General features: G+C 37.2%; 1 non-coding gene across 1 annotated transcript; it reads left to right on the forward strand.

Annotated features, from left to right (window-relative positions):
* Window positions 1-5,334: 5,334 nt before the first annotated feature.
* Window positions 5,335-5,441, forward strand: LOC128282998 (small nucleolar RNA R71). Its single transcript, XR_008273344.1, has one exon. It is a non-coding gene; the product is annotated as a small nucleolar RNA R71 (small nucleolar RNA).
* Window positions 5,442-16,690: the final 11,249 nt, after the last annotated feature.

Here is a 16,690-nt window from a genome sequence, read left to right on the forward strand (position 1 = left end):
CTGAAAGGAAGGCATGATTTGGAGAGATAAATGAGAAGACACCCCTGTGAAAGAGAATTAAGGGAATAATTCAATGATAACCATAAAGGTAGGTAGAATATAAAATGGGGGTCTTCAAAAGTAAATAAGAGACAATTGAATAAAAATAGAAGCAAAGATAAAAATAAAAATAATAGTAAAACACGCACGCCCGTGTTCCTCGGGGCATGTTAGTGTACATGGCCGTGTAATTTTGTCAGTTTCAACCACGAGTGGTGGGCACGGGCGTGTGGCATGCCTGTGTTAATTTGTTCTCAGTTTATTTGCCCGTGTTTATTTGCCTATGCCTGTGCTAATTTCTCAGTTTCAACCACGGTTTAAAGACACCGGCGTGTTGTACGCCTGTGTTAATTTGGTAGGATTGCCCACGGCCATGTCGTACGACTGTGGCAATGTATCGAATCCCGTGTTTTGGGAAAACAATTTGCTCTGCTTACACACGATCGTATCGCACGGTTGTGTCTCTTCCCATGGTATACGCACGGCCTAAGGCACGCCCATGGGTTAGGCCGTGTTTGCCCTTATCAAATGTCAACATTTCTTGCAGTTAGACTATGAATAGTTAAAGAAAAATTATACCCTATTTAGTGAGGTTAGTGCTTGGGTTACCTCCCAAGAAGCGCTTATTTAGAGTCTAAGCTCGACTCTACCTTGTGGGTATATTTAGGGAAGTTCGTGGAGCCGTAGCTCCTCTCTGTCGTTTTTGAAATTCTCACCGTTGTAAAATTTTAGGCGATGTCCATTTACCTTGAAAGTGCCTTGTGATGGGTGACTTACCTCTATTGTGCCATATGGAAAGACATTTTAGACTACGAAAGGACCTGACCATCGTGATTTAAGCTTTTTCGGGAACAATTTGAGCCTCGGGTTATACAACAGGACAAGATCTCCCACTTCAAATTGCTTGCGTTGTTTTAAACGAGCGTCGTGGCGGCGCTTCGTTGCTTCCTTGTATAGTCGTGAATTCTCATATGCATTGGTTCGCCACTCATCTAACTCGTTCAACTGCATCAACCTATTTTCACCTGTAAGTTTGGGATAGAAGTTTAGAAATTTTATAGCCCAGAATGCTTTGTGTTCTAACTCAAATGGTAGATGACAACTTTTTCCATAAACAAGTCTGTAAGGTGATATTCCTATGGGGGTCTTAAAAGCAGTTCTATAAGCCCATAAAGCATCATCTACTTTCATTGCCCAATCCTTCCTGTTTAACTCTACTGTCCTTTCTAGGATACGTTTAAGCTCTCGGTTTGCTACTTTGACTTGGCCACTAGTTTGAGGGTGGTAAGGGGTGGCTGTTCTGTGGTGAACACCGTTACAAAAATGAGTACCCCTTACACTGATAATTTTTCTAGGTGTTCCAAATCGAGAGAAAAGTTTCTTAAGGAATCGTACTACTACTCTAGCATCATTGGTAGGTAAAGCTTGGGCTTCAACCCATTTGGACATGTAATCAACAGCTACTAAGATGTACTTATTCCCAAATGAACTAGGGAATGGACCCATGAAGTCAATACCCCAAACGTAAAATATTTCACATGAGAGCATATATGTTTGAGGTATTTCATCACATTTGGAGATATTACTTGTCCGTTGGCATTTGTCACAAGAAGTAACATACCTGTTGGCATCTTTGAATAGAGTGGGCCAATAAAAACCCGATTCGAAGAATTTATGTGTGGTCTTATTTCCATTATAATGTCCTCCAGTCGGTTTTGAGTGGCAATGTTTCAATATCTTTAATGCTTCTGCCCTTGTAACACATCTCCTAATGACTTGATCTGTACATATACGGAAAAGAAAAGGGTATTCTCAAAAGTAGTTTTTCACATCAGTAAAGAATCGCTTCTTTTGTGGATGTGTCAACCCTTTTGCTATAATGTTAGCAGCTAAAAAATTTGCAATGTCTGCAAACCAAGGTACCTCAAAATCAGATATAGTAAAAAATTGTTCTTCAAGGAATGAATCATTTATTTCAAAATCATCTAACTCTATCGTACTTGAATTTTCAAGCCTGGAGAGATGGTCAGCCGCAAGATTTTCAGCTCATTTCTTATTCTTAATCTCCAAGTCAAATTCCTGTAATAATAGAATTCATCAAATGAGTTGAGGTTTTGCATCAGTTTTAGTCAAAAGGTAGCGAAGAGCAGAATGATCAGTATAAACGACAACTTTAGACAATATTAGATATGGCCTAAACTTATCGAATGCAAAAACCACAGCTAACAGCTCTTTCTCTATGGTGGTGTAGTTTTTTTGTGCAGCTGTCAAAGTTTTGGTAGCATAATAGATAGGTTGAAAATGTTTATCTCTTCGCTGTCCCAAAACTGCACCTACTACAAAATCACTCGCATCACACATTAGTTCAAAAGGTGAATTCCAATCAGGTGCAATTATAATTGGAGCTTTAGTTAGTTTATCCTTTAAAGTACAAAATGCTTCTAAACATTCCTGATCGAAGTTAAAAGGCACATCGTTTTCTAGTAATTTAGTCAAAGGCTTAGCTATTTTAGAAAAGTCTTTAATAAATCTTCTATAAAACCCAGCATGTCCTCAAAATCTTCTAATAGCCTTAACCGAATTAGGGGGAGGTAGTTTTTCAATGGTTTCAATTTTATATTTATCAACCTCAATCCCTTTAGTAGAAATTTTATGTCCTAACACAATACCTTTTTGAACCATAAAGTGACATTTTTCCCAGAAAAGCACAAGGTTTGTTTCCTCACATCTTATTAACACTCGTTTTAAATTTTTAAGGAAAATATGGAAATAGTTATTGAAAATCGAGAAATCATCCATAAATACCTCCATGACGTCTTCTACGAGTTCATAAAAAATGGCCATCATGTAGCGCTGAAAAGTAGCAGGAGCATTACATAATCCAAAAGCCATTCTACGATAAGCAAACGTACCGTATGGACACGTAAATGTCGTCTTTTCTTAATCTTTTGGAGCTATTGGGATTTGAAAATAGCCAGAGAGTCCGTCTAAAAAATAGTAGTACATTTGTCCTGACAATCTTTCCAAAATTTGGTCAATGAATGGAAGGGGGAAGTGATCTTTTCTTATGGTATCATTTAGCTTCCTATAATCAATGCAAACTCTCCAACCTGTGACTGTCCTTGTTGGGATTAATTCATTCTTCTCATTGGCTACAACAGTCATGCCTCCTTTCTTAGGAACAAACTGCACTGGACTTACCCAAGAACTGTCAGAAATAGGATAAATAATTCCAGCATCTAGGAGTTTAATTACCTCAGCTTTAACAACTTCCTTCATGTTGGGGTTCAGTCGTCCTTGGGCTTGTACGCATGGCTTATATTCATCTTCCATTAAAATTTTATGGCTGCAAAAAGAAGGACTGATCCCTTTAATGTCAGAAATTTTCCAAGCTATGGGCATTTTATGCTCTCTTAAGACATGGAGTAATTCCTTTTTCTCTTTGAGTTGCAAGTTAGACGCAATAATTACCGGTAATGAAGAGTTATTTCCAAGGAATGCATATTCCAAATGATTCGACAATTGCTTAAGTTCCAGTTTGGGAGGTTCTTCAATAGAGGGTTTTTACTTAAGTTCATTGTTTACCTTAATACCCTTATATTCTGCTGGTCTTGGAGAGGGTTTATTGGAATTCAGTTCAGTTCCTATCTCAAAATTATCATCCCCCTCCTCTTCTTAGGCAAGACACAGTTCCAACGTGTCCTTATGTATGATTTCTTGAAAAGAATCTTGAGTAGCATGATCAATAGAGTCAATAAAATAACATGAGTCATCCTGTTCCCTAAAAAATATCATGGCATCATAAAATTTAAAGATAATCTCTTCGTCACCTATTCTAAGTACCAATTTACCATCACCCACATCAATAACAGCCCTAGCAGTGGCTAAAAATGGACGACCTAAGATTAAAGGCACTTCAACATCCTCATCCATGTCAAGCACAACGAAATCAATACGGAATATAAATTTATCTACTTTTACAAGTACATCCTTTATAAGTCCCCTAAGATATTTAACAGATCTATCAGCTAATTCAATACTCATCCTAGTGGGTTTAGGTTCCCTAAGACCAAGTTGTTTAAACATTTTATATGGCATCAAATTAATGCTAACGCCTACATCAGCTAGTGCCTTATCAACATTCAAATTACCAATTAAGAAGGGAATAGTAAAACTTCCTAGGTCTTTAAGTTTAGTTCACAGTTTATTTTGGAGTATGGCCGAGTACTCCTCATTAAGTTCCACTATAGATAAGTCTTCAAACTTCCTTTTATTTGTTAGAAGCTCCTTTAAAAATTTTGCATATGTAGGCATCTGCAATATAGCTTCAACAAAAGGTAAGTTAATATGTAGTTGTTTAAAAAGTTCAAGAAATTTACCGAATTGTGCATCCATGTGGTCTTTATTCAACTTTGCTGGATACGAGATTGGTGGTTTATATTCCTTTGGCATTGGATTGTCATTGTTTTCAGATTTTTCTTCCTCTCCTTTATCTCTTTCAGCTTCTTGTGGTAGCTTCTTTTTGGATTCAGCTAACACTTTTCCACTCCTTAGTATAACTGCTTTCACATGCTCTTTTGGATTTGGTTCAGTGTTACGGTAAACTTCCTGATGGTCTTTCTGAAATCATCTTAGCCAGCTACCCAATTTGATTCTTGAGTCCTTGGATCGACGCTTGCTGATTTTTAAGTGCTGTTTCGGTATTCTGAAAGTGAGTTCCTAACAACGAGATAAACTTTGTTAGCATCCCCTCAAGGCTCGATTTCTTTTCCTGTTGGTAAGGTGGTTGTTAAAAACCTGGAGGATGTTGTGGCCTTTGATTCCCTTGACCACCCCACAAGAAATTTGGGTGGTTCCTCCAACCTGCATTGGAAGTGTTATTATAAGGATTATTCTGAGGTCAAAGATTGTTACCCATAAAATTTAGTTGCTCGTGTTCCATGTTGTGGCCATAAGGTAGGTATTCTAAATTGCTCGTTCCACCTCCATTTGTATTGCATTGCATTACTGGGTGAACCTGTGAAGAGTTAACTTAACCATGAATTTTTTTTATTCAAAAGTTCTACTTGATTAGAGAGCATAGTAATCGCATCGAGGTTAAAAACACCGGCTACTTTCGTTGGCTTTGTTCTCATGACTTGCCACTGATAGTTATTCAGTGACATCTCTTTAATAAATTCGTAAGCCATTTTAGGTGTTTTGTTATTGATAGTCCCACCAGTAGCTGCGTCAATCATCTGTCTAGTCGAAGGATTCAGGCCATTGTGAAATGTTTGAACCTGCAACCATAAGGGTAGCCCATGGTGAGAGCATGCTCTCAAAAGGTCCTTGTATCTCTCCCATGCATCATAGAGTGTCTCTATATCCATCTGTACAAAAGAAGAGATATCATTCCTCAATTTAGCTGTTTTAACCGGTGGAAAATATTTAAGTAAAAATTTTTCAGTCATTTGTTCCCAAGTAGTGATTGACCCTCAGGGTAACGAGTTCAACCACTGTTTTGCTTTGTTCCTCAATGAAAAGGGAAACAACCGAAGGCGAATGGCATCATTAGAAACGCCATTGATTTTAAAAGTGTTGCAAAACTCTAGAAAATTCGCCAAATGAGCATTTGGATCCTCGTCCTGCAAACCATCAAACTGAATGAACTGTTGGATCATTTGAATTGTGTTAGGTTTCAGTTTAAAATTATTTGCAACAACAGCAGGCCTAACTATACTTGACTCAGTTTCTGTTAAAGTAGGTTTAGCATAATCATACATAGTGCGTGGAGACGGATTCTGATTTACTGGGTCAGCAGCAAACGCAAGATGTGGCGAAGTTTCCTGATTTTCAGCCATCTCCTCGGTTGTGGTGTGAATGTCGTCCTCTTGCTCTTTCTCTGTCTCTGTGTATTTTAGCCTTCGCCTTATTTCTCTTCGATTTCTACGAGCTTTGTGATCAATCTCACTATCAAAAAGTAATGGTCCCGACGAGTTTCTTCTAGTCATGCACTATAAAAACCTGTCAGAAGCGAATAAACAAAAAATTAGAAAATAAAATAAAAATTTAAATTGCAATAAATAAAATGGCTAAAGTAATAAAAATCAAGTGTTCCTAATATCTTTGTTCCTCAGCAACGGCGCCAAAAACTTGATCGTATTATGTGATACGTGCAATAAGTTTTATAATTTATGAATGTCCGTTCTTGAAAACTAACTATTGTCACGACAAAGGCAAGCCCACCTTATCGAATAGTAGTATAGCTTATGGCAAGACCGGGATGTCGAACCCAAAGGAACTAAAAGTACTAGTATTAACTTTCTTTTTATTATCTAGCCTAAAAATAAAGGGGTTTGTTTTATCTAAACCAATTACTAAACTAAGAATGCACAGAAAGTAAATTGGGGAAATAACTTTTGGGAAAACTGAATGATTTGGACAATACCTAAGGGAAAAATCCACCTAGACTTCACTTGTTATTGACTCTGAATCAGGCGATTTATTCACTTGACTTGATCTGTAGAAATCCCTAATTTATATTATTATCTCTCTTAAGACTAACAACGTCTAACCTAGGTTGATTAATTGAAATCTCTTTCTAATTAACTCCCTAGTGCTGCATTAACTCGATCTATGGATTCCCTTATTAGGTTTCACCCTAATTCGACAAAATCTTGTTACCCTATATCTAGGCGTGCAATCAACTCTGCTTAATTATGTTAGATCTACTCTTAGACAGAGACTTTTGCTCCTCTGAATAAGCACATCAATACTTGAATCAATATCCTGGAATATTAAAGCAAGAACTAAGAATTCATAATTAAGAACAAGTCAAATATTTATCACACAATTGAGATAATAATAACAAGATCTGTCTTAGGTTTCATTCCCCTTAGGTATTTAGGGGGTTTAGTTCATATTTATGAAAGAAAGCATCTCAAAAGAATAATGATAACAAAACATAAAGAAAACCCAAGAACTCTTGAAGGGAATTGAAGGGAGATCTTCAGTCTTGAAGGTGAATCTGGCTTTTGAGATGGATCAATCAGTTTTCCTCGAGTAATTCCTTGCCTCTCTACTCCGTGTGCCTTCTAAGTGCTTTCTCAGGTGTTTAAATAGGCTTTAGAATGCCTAAAACCCCTCGAGAGTGGCCTTTTTCGAATAGAACTAAACTTGGGCCCTACAAAGACACACCGTATACGATTTCTTCAATCGTGTTCAAGGCTGTTACATAGGCACAGGCGTGTGGTCTACTCGTGTAAGTTGTGCTTCAGTTCTGCCAAATGGACACGGCCGTGTGGCTTACTCGTGTGAGGAAGTCCAAGCCATGTTAATTTCCTATGTTGGTCCATTTTTTTCGTTTTCGGCCCGTTTCTCTCTTTTTACTCTCCTATGCTCACCTAAGTATAAAACATGAAATTAAAGGATTAGGAGCATCAGATTCACCAAATCTAAGGATAATTCATCCAAAAATATGCTAAGCATAAGGTAAAAAATGTATAAATTATGGTTTATCATAACTGTAGCTATGAAGATTATCTACAACATGTAGAGAATGCCTTTTATGTCAGTAACATCCACAACAATTCTTATGGCAACTCTTATAATAATTTTGTACAAAATCAACAATCTTGGGAAACTTAGACTGGAGGAGAAAATGCTGCAACATTTCGATATGAGAATATATCTACTCAAGGAAATTATAATCCAAGACAAGGGAATTATAATCAAGAACATCAGAACCATAATCAACAGACTCAGATGTATCCACAACAAAGCCAGATGCATCCATACCAGAATCAGATACAGGCATAACCCTCTTCAATGCTGAATCAGCATGTTCAAGGACATCGATAACAATAGTACATGCAAGCTTCTCCTTCTGATCCGTTAGCAGCTCTTGAGGCTTTAATGCGGAAGCATATTACTCGTACAGAAGTTATTGTGCAAGGGAATTCATCTTCTATTCAGACAACTTACTTGGAATTTGAATACTCGACCATTGGGCACACTACCTAGTGACACTAAAAATCCTAGTCCGAGGGGGAAAGAACACTGCAAGGCTATCACTCTTAGGAGTGGTAAACAAACTGGCGAGCCGGCTACAGACTCTACTGTAGCACCTCAAAATACTGGTGAAGTGATCCCTGGTGAGAAGGTTGAATTCGAAGAGCTTGTCGATGTATCAGATAAAGAAGTTCCACAAATTGTCACTCATATACCTAATGTCCGACCCTCAAAACTGTCGACGCAATCAAAGGTGTCGGCGCAATCAGATGTATCTCCACCTTTACCTTTTCCAAAAAGATTCAGAGAGAATGAGCAGAATAAGCAATACCAATAGTTCCTGAACACACTAAAGCAACTTCAGGTCAATATTCCTTTAGTAGATGCTCTTGTGGAAATTTCGAATTATGGGAAATTTATGAAGGAGCTCTTGTCCAAGAAGAAGAAGCTCAGAGATATTGAAACTATTGCACTCACAGAAGGTTGTAGTGCTGTTTTGACAAATAAGTTACCCTCCAAAATGAAAGATCCTGGGAGCTTTACTATCCCATGTTCAATTGGAAACCATTATTTGGGCAAGGCTTGATGCGACTTAGGAGCTAGCATCAACTTGATGCCACTATCTACTTTTAGAAAGTTAGCATTTAGTCACATGAAACTTACTGCAGTGACATTGCAACTAGCAGATCGACCATTGGCTGAACCTGAAGGGAAAATCCAATACATCTTAGTTCATGTTGATAAATTCATTTTTTCGGCTAATTTTATCATACTTGAATACGAGGCAGACAAGGAGGTTCCCATAATCTTGGGACGACCATTTTTAGCCACCGGGCGAACTCTTATTGATGTTTACGAAGGTTAACTCACCATGCGACTTAATGATAAGCATGTTACCTTCAGTTTTTTTGAATCTATTCAATGCAAGGATAAAGAAGAATTCCATACTATCGATGTGCTAGATGATTTAATTGAGGAAGAATTCAATGGCCAAAGCACAATACTTTTTGAGGAGTTTGCAGTGACATCTGATGATAAATTCTTAGATGATTGTGACAGCATGGTTGAAGTTTATGATATTGAACTCAGGCATGGATGGAAGATTGAATCCTTAGACTTAGCCAACAGAACAGCTCCAATTTTCAAGCCATCTATTGGCAAAGCTCATTGGAAACACGAAAATATACACACATTTTCATGCCCTTTTTAACTCAAATTCATGCAGTTTTGATAAAATTCTTGTCAAAAAATATATAATTATTATGAAATAATTAAATTACACTCAAATTAGGATCACGTTTAATTTTAATTAATTTTATATTAAATTTTTATTATTTTCGACAGATGTACGCAAATGGCGAAAAATGACTCGACAGACATTGCTAGAAGCGTAAAACCGAGAAGCAATTTTGAAGCATCAAGGCGACTTAATTTTTCAGCCTAAGATGGGCCAAATTATGTGTATTAATTCATTATATAATTAATTTTAATTTTAATCCAATTTAATTTGTGTTAAATAAATTATTGTTAATTAATTATGAAAAGAGGCCTAGTTGACCTAAACTGAGAAAACCGATCCAACCGAGCACCGGGTAGCCCAAAATCGTCCCACATGCTGACCCAATCAGCTTGCTTGGCTGATTATTTGGCTTGGAAAATGGCTCTTGAAGACTCCTTCAAATTGCATTTAAGCCCCTCCACTATTTATGCCTTTCTAGATTTGCCCCTACCTTAAAATAGCATGTTTGAAATCTTCAAACATGCCACATGTGTGGCCAGCCATTGGGGGAGTCTTTGGCTGCTGATTTTAAATATTTTTAGCAGCCTTCTCAACCTATAAATACCCCTTTTGGCTTCTTACTTCAAACACATCTCAATCCTTTTCCTCTCTTCACTTTTCTCTCACTTTTCTTTCTTAATTGTTCTTCATTTTCTTCCCCATTCGCTTGCCGATTTCACCTTTTAAAAAAAATTCAATCAACCACTATTTGGAGAAACATTCAAGTGTTCATAAAATCCTTGATTCAACAAGAATAAGCGAAGAAAGAGAAGTGGAGCAAACTAGTTAAGCCACAGAGAAAACACCAGATTTGATTCTTGTTCCCTAACACGATTTAAATTTAAGCCATATTAATTAAATTAAACATATCAACATCACAAATATTCGTAGACATGTTCATAATAACAATAACAAAATTAAAAGGATAGGGACAAGAATCAAATTCGGTGTTTTCTCTGTGGCTTAAACACTATTTAAATTAATATGGTTTAAACACCAGATTTAATGTTCAAATTTGATGAAGAGTGCTTACGAGCTTTCAAATATTTAAAGCATCGGTTAGTTTCGGCACCCATAATCATCACACTAGACTAGGATTTTCCATTTGAATTGATGTGTGACACAAGTGACTTCGTGATAGGAGCTGTCATGGGCCAGCAAAGGAACAAAGTTTTTTATCCCATCTATTACGCAAGTCGAACTCTGAAAGGAGCTTAACTAAATTATACAGTAATAGAGAAAGAGATACTTGCTATTGTGTTTGCTTTTGACAAGTTTCGAACTTATCTTGTAGGTACCAAAGTGACTGTCTATATGGACAACTTGGCAATTAAGTATTTACTTGCCAAGAAAGACGCTTTGCCGAGACTGATCTGATGGGTACTTCTACTTCAAGAGTTCGATCTCGAAATTCAAGATCGAAAGGGAGTAGAAAACCAAGTAGCAGACCACTTGTCTAGATTGGAGCCGCAAGAATGGAATTCTCCACTTATACCCATTCAGGAGACATTTCTAGATAAAGACATATTGAAGGTGAATTATGTCTATAATACCCCTTGGTTTGCTAATATTGCTAACTATTTAGCTTGTGGTTTGATGCCGATTGATAACACGTATCATTAAAAGAAAAATTTTCTTCATGATGTGAAGTACTATTTCTAAGAAGAACCATACTTGTTTAAAAGGTTGTAGATCAAATGATCAAGAGATGCATGGCAGAAGATGAAATACATAAGATTCTATATCATTGTCACTCAGCTCCGAGTGGGGGACACTTTGGAGGTACACGTACTGCGGCTAAAGTATTGCAAGCCAGATTCTTTTGGCCAACACTATTTAAAGATGCATATGCTTATGTAAGGAGCTGTGATCGACGTCAAAGGGTCAGAAATGTTACAAACAGAAATGAGATTCCTCTAACAAACATCATTGAGGTAGAATTATTCAATGTTTGGGGTATTGAATTTCTTGGTCCTTTCCCTCTGTTTTTTAGTCACAAGTACTTATTGGTAGCAGTAGACTACATGTCTAAGTGGGTTGAGGTGGTGGCATATCTAACGAATGATGCTAAAGTTGTGATGAAGTTTTTTCGGAAGCATGTGTTCATAAGGTTTGGAACCCCAAGAGACATCATCAGTGATGAAGGGTCCCATTTTGTGAACAAGTGGTTGAAATGGTTACTCGATAAACATAAAGTGAAGCACAAGGTTGCCACAGCTTACCACCTGCAGACAAATGGGCAAGCTAAACTGGTAAACAAAGAGATGAAAGGTATATTGGAGAAGGTAGTTTGCTCGAACCGATGAGATTGGTCCAAAAGATTGGACGATGCTTTATGGGCCTATAGGACAACATACAAGACACCTTTAGGAATGTCACCCTATAGGTTGGTCTTTGGGAAAGCCTTTCATCTACCCTTAGACTTAGAACACAAAGCTTACTGGGCTCTCCAACAAATCAATTTGGATCTTAAGCTTGCTAAAGAGAAATGGATGCTCCAACTCAATGAGTTAGAAGAGTTCCAAATGTTCTCATACGAGAATGTCAAATTACTCAAGGAAAGACTTAAGAGATGGCATGACAAACATATTCAGGTTCGAGAATTTGAATCAGGTCAGCAAGTCTTGTTATTCAATTGCAGATTAAGGTTCTTTCCAAGTAAGTTAAAATCACGTTGGTCTGGTCCATTTACGATTCACTAAGTTTATCCATGTAGAGTTGTCAAACTTCAAAGTAAGGGAGGTAATTTTTGAGTCAATGCGCAGCGCTTAAAACATTACTGGGGAGATAAAATTGAACTAGATCAAATCTCGTTCATTTTATCGGATATTTAATTTTTATTTTTTTAATAAATGATTTAGGGTATATTTTCAAGATTAGCATGTTTAAATAAATTCTGTCTAGGAGATTGGAACTTAAGTGAGACCGCTTGTGACCCCTCCAATCTTTCCTAGGAATTGATTTTAACATAATATTTCGAGAACTTATTCCTTAAATGGAAAAATAAATTTTTAAGTTTTTAAATAAAAGGGTCAATTTTGATCCAAGTTTTAAATTGCAACTCAATTTCAAATTTTCTTTAAGTCTAGTTACTTAATTGAACTATTTTCAAAATTTGGTTGCTCTTTTTGTAAATATTAAAAATTAGATGTCTCTTCTTGTAAATATTTTCAAAAGGCATCTAGAATAAATGTTTTTAATTTAATTTAATAAATAAGATGATAATCATTAATATATAATTATATCTATTAATTATTATCCATTTTGCATAGAAGAATTAGGATTAGTTTAAATTTGATCATATTTTATTTAATAAATATTTATTTCTAATAAATTAATAGCAAATAATAAATTAATATGTATTACATTAATTATTAATTGTTGTTAACTTTATGTAGAATGAGAACTTGGAATATCTTTTTGTTCTAAGAATTCTAATTAAACTCTTACTCCTTTCACTATAAATTTCACCCACCTTTGCCATTTTTTTCATTCATCCCCCCATCAATCCTAGCATCCAGAACCCACCAAGTACCAAATCACCTAGTGCCAAACTCTCTAGCCACAACATTGCCCAGCTCCACACACCACCTCATGCCTAATAGCAGCCCCATTTGACCAACAGCTCATTCACGCACCCAACAACCCCCATGTACACTATGTGCCCCAACAGTTTGCTCTTTGTCGCCACACCCACTGCATCTCCAACTCCAATAGCTTGTCAGGCCTGCTCGATGCACTTGCTTGCTACCCACTTCCCCGCATTCGTGCGGCACACGTATACCTTGCTGCTCACGCAAGGATCTACCCGACAGTGTCGCCTACTGCCTATGCATCTGCTCGCACCAACACCCTTGCCTATCACACCACACCATCAAGACACCCTACAACCATCCCTAAGCCAACCCTTTTTGCCTTATATTTATTTGCTTTGAGTTCTTAATTTTTATAAAAAGGTTAATCATGTCTTGCAAGAGAACTCATGCCTCTGCCCAAATTGACGAATCACAAAATAAATTCTACTGTGAAAAAGCCAAAGCGAGATACAAAAGTGTTTTCAAGAATCAACAAATGCACCCAGAAAAAGGCTTTATGCAGAAAGAAAACAACTATATTGATTTCATGGCGCGCATTCAATAAATTGCTGAAGCTCTTAATTGGGATTTATTTTGTGAGAAAAGACCCAGTGCAGATGAGGAGTTAGTTCGTGAATTTTACGTGAATTTGACCTCAAGCGAATTGACAAAAGTTTCTGTTCGCAGAATCGGGGTACCAATATCCTCAAATGCTATTAATGAATTCTTTTAATTACCTAATTTCAAAAACGATGAATATTCTTCCTTGATGAGCAATATTGTGTCTGAAAATCTGCAAGAAATTCTCGAGGAACTTACATTTCCAGGTTCTAAGTGGATTGTGTCAAAGCAAGGAATTCACACTTGTCGCAAAGAATATTTGACACCACGAGCAAAAGTATGGTTCTGAAACACCCCTTACTCGAGTTTGACGCTGAAACAGGATACGAGGTGTTACCAGACTTAAACACATACAAACATACATTTCCTAGTTATGAAATTTCGCTCCAATTTAAAACTTTTAACAATACCTTAATGTCCCTACTATGGGCCTACAAGGCCCCAAACACATTTTGGAATTGATTTGGGACTAATCTGTGCACTCTGGAAAACTTTGTAAAATTTCAAGCTGACAGGGGCACACACCTATATGGAAGGACAACACGCCCATGTGTCTTCTTAACATGGCCATGTTGAAGGGCTGTGTGGCTCACGTGGCCTGAACATATTGGGACACACCCGTGTCCTTAGCCCGTGCAAATTTATTTTTTCGATTCGAACTTATAGGGGTTTTCACACAGCTTGGCACATGCCCTTGTCCATGACCCGTGTTTCCCACAAGGCCATGACAAGCCCGTATCTTAGCCCTTGTGCAAAAAAATTAACATTCTGTTTCTGACGTCAGCAACCCCTTAAGGGCACACGGCCATGGTACACGCCCCTGTACTAGGCCATGTCCTCCACTCGGTTGAGACATACGGCCATGTCTTTGCCCGTGTGGTTACTACTGGGCATTCTATTTTGCTAAGTTTTAGGTGCAGGGGACACACGGCCTTACCACATGCCCATGGGGCAAGCTGTATGTCACACACGGTCTAGACACACGCCCGTGTGTCTTCCTGTGTGGACAAAAACAAGGCTATCTACTAAGCCTTTTTGCCACCTGATAAACCGTAAATTATACATATTTTTACCCCATGTTTAATGAATTTTATGGATGATTTCTCATTAGAATTGGTGAATTCGAAGCTCCTAATGCTTTAATTTCATGTTTTATACTTAGGAGAGCATAGGAGAGCGAAAGAAACGAGAAAAGGGCCAAAAATGAAGAAAATGGGCCAAAGTATGAAATCAACATGGCCTGGACCTCTTCACACGGGCAGACCACACGCCTGTGTCAATTTGGCAGGCTCGAGCATGGCCTGTAGTAATTGAACACGGGCGTGTGCCACGGGCTTGTCCCTGCCAAGTCCAAGTTGAGTCCAATTCAGAAAAGGCTAATTTTGAGGGCTTCTAGGCATTCCAAAGCCTAAAAATACACCCTAGAGGAGGAAGAAAAGGGAGACGGAGAAGGAGGGTAAGGAATTACCCCAAGGAAGCCGATTGATCCATCTTGGAAGGCAGGTTCATCATCAAGACTGAAGATCTCTTCTCAATTTCCCTTCAGGAGTTTTGGGTTTTCTTTATGTTTTTTATTCTTTATTCTTCTAAGATGTTTTCTTATTTAGTTATGAAATAAACCCCTAAATACCTAAGGCGGATGAAACCTAAGATGAATCTTGTTATTATATTCTAAATCGTATGATAAATATTTAACTTGTTCTTAATTATGTGTTCTTAATTCTTGTTTTGATATCCCAGGATATTGATTCAAGACACGCTCTTATTCAGAGGAGGAATAGACCCTTTTTAAGAGTACATTTGTCATAATTAAGTGGAGTTGATTGCGCGCCTAGAAATAGGGTGACAAGATTTTTCCAGATTAGGGTTAAACCTAATAAGGGGATCCATAGATCGAGTTAATGCAACCCTAGAGTGTTAATTAGAGAAAAGTCTCAGTTATTCAATCTAGGGATTAGACGTTATTAGTCTTGAATAGGGATAATAACAAAACTTAGGGATCTCTACAGAACAAGTTGAATGAATAAATCGTCCGATTCGGAGCTAGAATAACAAGTAAAGTCTAGGTGGATTTTTCTTTAGGTATTGTATCAAGTCAATCGATTTTCCCAAAAGCAATTCCCCAATTCTTTTCTCTGTGCGTTCTTAGTTTAAATAATTAGTTAATTAAAAGAAACCCTTTTATTCTTAGGCTAGATAATAAAAAGATAGTTATTACTAGTACTTTTGGTTCCCTTAAGTATGATATCCCGGTCTTGCGATTACTATACTATTGTTCGATAGGTGCGCTTGCCTTTTCATCGTGATAATAGTTAGTCTAGGTTTGATCTCCATTATAAATAATTATTAGTACTTTTGGTTCCCTTAGGTATGATATCCCGGTCTTGCCATTACTATACTATTGTTCGATAGGTGCACTTGCCTTTTTGTCGTGATAATAGTTAGTCTAGGTTTGATCTCCATTATAAATAATTAATACTTGTTAGGAATCATGCAATCAAGTTTTTGGCGCCGTTGCTGGGGAACTAAAATATTAGGAATACTCAATTTTTATTACTTTAGCCATTTATTTTTTCTTGTAATTTAATTATTACTAATTAATTTACTTTTTCTTTCTCTTGGCAGGTTTTCCTAGTTTATGATTAGAAGAAACCCGTCAGGACCATTACTTTTTGACGAAAAAATCGATCACATAATTCGTAGAAACCAAAGAGACTTAAGATACACAGAGAACGAGCAAGAAGACGATAATCAACCTCCAACTGACGAGATGGCTGAAAACCAAGGCAATCAGCTACCTCCTGCAATTGCGCGTAATCAAAATCCTGCTCCACGTACTATGTATGATTATGCTAAACCTTCTCTAACAGGAACTGAATATAGCATAGTTAGACCGGCTATAGCCGCAAATACTTTTGAACTGAAACCTAACACAATTCAAATGATACAGGAGTTTGTTCAGTTTCATGGTTTGCAGGATAAAGATCCCAACGCTCACTTAGCAAACTTTCTGGAATTTTGCGATACATTTAAAATCAATGGCATTTCTGCTGATGCGATTCGTCTTCGGTTATTTCATTTTTTATTGAGGAACAAAGCTAAACAGTGGTTGAATTCGTTACCACGAGGGTCAATTACTACTTGGGAACAAATGACCGAAAATTTTTTACTAGAATACTTTCCACCT

Source organism: Gossypium arboreum, chromosome 10, assembly GCF_025698485.1.
Source record: "Gossypium arboreum isolate Shixiya-1 chromosome 10, ASM2569848v2, whole genome shotgun sequence".
NCBI lineage: Eukaryota > Viridiplantae > Streptophyta > Magnoliopsida > Malvales > Malvaceae > Gossypium > Gossypium arboreum.